At 45.3% G+C, this 4,389-nt stretch overlaps 1 non-coding gene across 1 annotated transcript; it reads right to left on the reverse strand.

Annotated features, from left to right (window-relative positions):
* Positions 1-410: 410 nt before the first annotated feature.
* Positions 411-483, reverse strand: TRNAG-ACC (transfer RNA glycine (anticodon ACC)). Its single transcript has one exon. It is a non-coding gene; the product is annotated as a tRNA-Gly (tRNA).
* Between the last annotated feature and the right edge of the window lie 3,906 nt (positions 484-4,389).

A 4,389-nucleotide genomic window follows, 5' to 3' on the forward strand; every position in this document is an offset into this window, starting at 1 on the left:
CCCCCCAACCTTCTTACTTATAGCTAAAATTTCAGCCTTTGATAATGGGGACATCTTTTGAAACAAAGAAAGCACTCATCCAAACATTTTGTAGTCACATTTCTTTTGGGGGAAAAAAAAGATGATTTTTGAAGCATAGTGTGTGGACGGTGTTCCATGAAATTCCATGACATTAAATTTGCATGGAGACAGCACTCTGTGTCACCTCCCTTAGGATTATTGACATCATCAGGCCAGGAGAGCTTTGCTGTAGACCGAGCGGCATCATCTCCAGTTAGCAGATAGGAAGCTATTTCCCAACATTTGTGTGTATAAGTGCTTATTTAAAAAAATATCAAAATTGGAAGGTAACGTACATGAAGCATACATTAAGTGTATAGCTTGATAAATTCTTTTTTTTTTTTTTCAAATGGAGATACTGGGGATTGAACCCAGGACCTTGTGCATGGTAGGCACGTACTCTATCACTGAGCTATACCCTCCCCCAGCTTGATGAATTCTTACAAACAACACACCCTTGTAACCAGTGTTCAGATCCGGAATCAGAACGTGCTGAAACCTTCCTTGCGCCCCTTCCTGTCAGCACCCGTTAAGAGCAGCCCCAATCCTGATTTCTGACGCCGCAGAATATAATAAAGTATGCCCGAAGAAGTCTTGCTTTCACTCTATCCCTGTTTACTCCATTTTTTCTTCATCCTCAGATAACTCTTGTTTTTTTTTTTGGTGAATTCTTGCAGATTTATATGCTTATGTAAATAAAGCTGTGTTTCTAATTTTTGCACTTTTCTAGAAGACGTCACCCCATCCTCACTGTTCTACACAGTTTAAAAAAAACTTTTTTGAAATTATTAAAAATTTTTTTTCTAATTTATAATTTTTTTCTTTTTTTAGAGGAAGCAGTTGGGTTCATTCATTTATTTTTTTTAGTGGAGGTACTGGGCATTGAACCCGTGACCTCGTGCATGCTAAGCAGGCACTCTACCACTGAGCTATACCTACTCCCCCTGTTTTCTATCTTGCTGTGTCTCTTCCCTCTGTCTCCCCACTGAATCCGGTTCCCCTGCCATGGCTCAGGCCCTGCATATTGGATTGAGTAGTGTCCCCCCAAAGCTCATGTCCACTGGAAACTCAGAATGTGTCCTTATTCGGAAACAGGGTCCTCACAGATGTAATTACTTAAGAGAAGGTCATACAGGAGTAGAGCGAGCCCTAACTTCAGTGTTTTCAGATTCAGAGACACAGACACAACGGGAGAAGGCTGGGACAGTGGAGGAAATTGGACTGATGTAACGACAAGGTGTGGATTGCCAGGCGCCACCAGAAGCTGGAAGAGACAAAGAAGGATCCTTTCCTAAAGCCTCCCAGGGGATCCCTTCACTGTGGACCTCTAACCTCAGAGCTGGGACAATTGGCCTCTATTATGTTAAGCCACCCGGTTTGTAGTACTTTGTTTTGGAAGCCCTCAGAAACTAATACATGCTCCTTGCCCTCTCTCCTGAACGCTTGCCTTCCCCTCCCTACCGTCTCATCTTTACACCCCAATGCATTTTCCCCGTGGAGTCAGCCACCCCCTTGATAACCTGTGGGATCATGTCACTCCTGGCTTAGAACCCGTCAGAGTCCCCATTGTCTACTGGATAAAGTCTAGGCTTCTTGGCCTGGTGTCTGTCCCCTGTGCTGTCCCTTCTACCCCACATCTTGCTCAGCCCAGTCTTGTCCACTCAACCTTGAGGTGGACGCAGATTGGCAGCTGCCAGTGAGATGGCTATGTTTGGATTAAAGGGCACTGGGATGACATTGAACTTGATGCATGTAGATGGCTCTTCTGGGCTCCAGTGGTCCATCACTGTCCGCATGACTCCCTTCATCAAAAGGTTCTTGCATTTAAATTACTCTCCTGCCTTCCAATGTGGTCCAGGTTTCAGCTTTTGCTGAGAAATTGACAAACACAGCTTACTCTTGTGTATGCAGACACTGGGGCCCCTTGGGAAGGGCAGTAACCCAGAGTGGGACAGTTTGGTTCACACTGTCTGCTTGGCCACTTACTAACAGAATGACCTTGAGTAATCTATTATCTTGCTCCATGCCTCAGTTTTCTCATCTGTCAGGTGGGGAGGGTAATAGTACCTGCCTCGTAGGGCTGTTGTGAGGAGTAGATAAGTTAATTCCTGTAGATGTTTCCACAGGGCCTGGCACCTGGTAAGAGCTCAAGAAGCTCTTTGCTTAGCCGAATGTCTCCCTTTCTGCTCTAGTCTTGGTTACTTTTTTAACCAACACAGGCACCGTCTTCTCTAGAAAGTCTTCTGGGACCTTCTCTGCTGGCGTAATGACCTGTTGTCTTCTATTTACCCATTTGTGTGCCTCCCTGTCGAGGCCCTGAAGTTCTTGAGGGCAGGACCATTCTAGGCCTCCGTCACCCCCATTCCTAGCACTGGGGCTGGCACCCTGGTAGGCCTTCAGTTGGGTGCTTGCTCGGGATAAGAAGGAATAATGAGTTGACTGTTCCCCCCCGCCCCTTCCACCCCGCCAAGTGTCACACAGTGGATTGTGCCAGGGCTGGACCTCAGCCTCTCCTGTCAGCTGAGAACCCTTGTCTGGGGGCTTTTCTGTGCCCACAGGAGGGGTGAGGAATAGCTGAGCTCTGTGGAGAAATCAAGGTGATGGGAAGGAGGAAAAGATCTGGATAGAGAACCAGCCTGTCTTAACAGTGAAAGGGACTTGCCACCATCCAGAGCTCCAGTGGGATCTGAGAGACCCGGGCCTTTTGATGCGCGAGCCACGCTCATTCCCAACCCCACAGGGCCTCAATGGGGCCGTCCTCCCACTGTAAAGCTCGAGGTCCATACCTTTCATGAATTTTAAGGAATCAGAGCTGAGTTTTTAAAATTGTGCCTTCCTTTCTTTCCTTCCTTCCTTGTTACTTTTTGATACAGGTACTGGGGATTGAACCCAGGGCCTCGTGCATGCTAAGCCCACACTCTACCACTGAGCTTTACTCTCTGCCCTGGGCTCATTTAGATATGCTTCCATTTTAAGGTGATATAAAAAAAAAATTGGGTCAACAAGAACTTCCTAGGTCAACTTAGGGCAACAAGGACCCTGAGGAAAGAAAACCTCAAGAATTGCAAATACTCTGACAGCCACTGTTCTTTTAGGATTCTTTGGGTGGTGAAGACTCAGTGACGGGCAGGCAGAAATTAAGATTGATGCTTAAGTGATGACTCTGGAAGCTTTGATTTGTCCTGGAACTTAGAACAGGCTGTTAGCGCAGGGGGCTCAGTTTCCTGTCGTTAGAGACACTTGCTTTCTCAATGCAGGCACTGAGACGCAGTGACTTTTTAAGGCCTGGCGATCCACAAAAGAAGCCCCACCCCGGCCAGTCTCTTGGGCTTAGAAGTTAATTGTGAGTTTGGACAGGTTTTGTTTCGGCCCCTACTGTGGTTTCTTGCAGCTAGGAGGTACTCAATAAACATCCTGTATTTTCTATTCTATTGAGGGGTGTTTGTTAGAATTTTGGATCTGAGGCTCAGGACCCTGGAGAGGTTCTCCTGATTCTAGGCAGCTATTTCTGACAGACCAAAGGGCACTTTTGCCTCTTGAAGGAAGGCTCTATGAAAGAAAAGTTCAGCGTGTCCTGTGATTAGGCATTTAAGAGATCAAGAATCCTTCATGCTTCAGAAATCCTTTATCTAACCTCATTTCTTCCTGGGCACACATTACAACCAGAGCATCTGTAGGTGTAATGCCCACTACAGTGGCCACTAGCCACGTGGGGCTACTGAGCCTTTGAGATGTGGCTGGTCTGAATTAGACTGTGCTATAAGCATAAGCTATACCCAAATTTCAAAACTTAGTGAAAAAGAGAAGCTAAGACACCTCATTAACAATTTTTTTGTATTGATTACATGTTGAAATAATATTGGTGATATACCAGGTTGAATAAACTGGGTTACTAATTTAACCTTTTCACTTTTTAAAAAATGCAGCTACTAGAAAACTTAGAGTTATGTTTTTTTATTGGATAGCCCTGTTCAAGAGACTGGCTGCTCACTTATCTTCCCAGGATAACCTGCTAGAGTGGGTGGAGTCTCTCTTATTTCAGGAATCTCTTCATTCTGACAGGCCCTCCAAAGCATGTTGGAAGCCAGAGTGTGGGCAAAATGACACATGGATGGGAGAGTGAGTTACGCACAGTGCATTTTCTTCACCAGCTCCCTGGAAGGACAGAGGAATTTTCTCTGCAGCAAATTTAATTTAAGCAGATTTCGATGATCAGGTAGACATGATCCCAGCACTTATTATGAGTAATAATAGCACTGCATATTTAATTGCCTGACTTCCTTTTAAAAGCTTAAGAATAAAGCAGAGTAGTCACAAACCCTAAAATAG

This window comes from Camelus bactrianus, chromosome 1 (assembly GCF_048773025.1).
Source record: "Camelus bactrianus isolate YW-2024 breed Bactrian camel chromosome 1, ASM4877302v1, whole genome shotgun sequence".
Taxonomy (NCBI): domain Eukaryota; kingdom Metazoa; phylum Chordata; class Mammalia; order Artiodactyla; family Camelidae; genus Camelus; species Camelus bactrianus.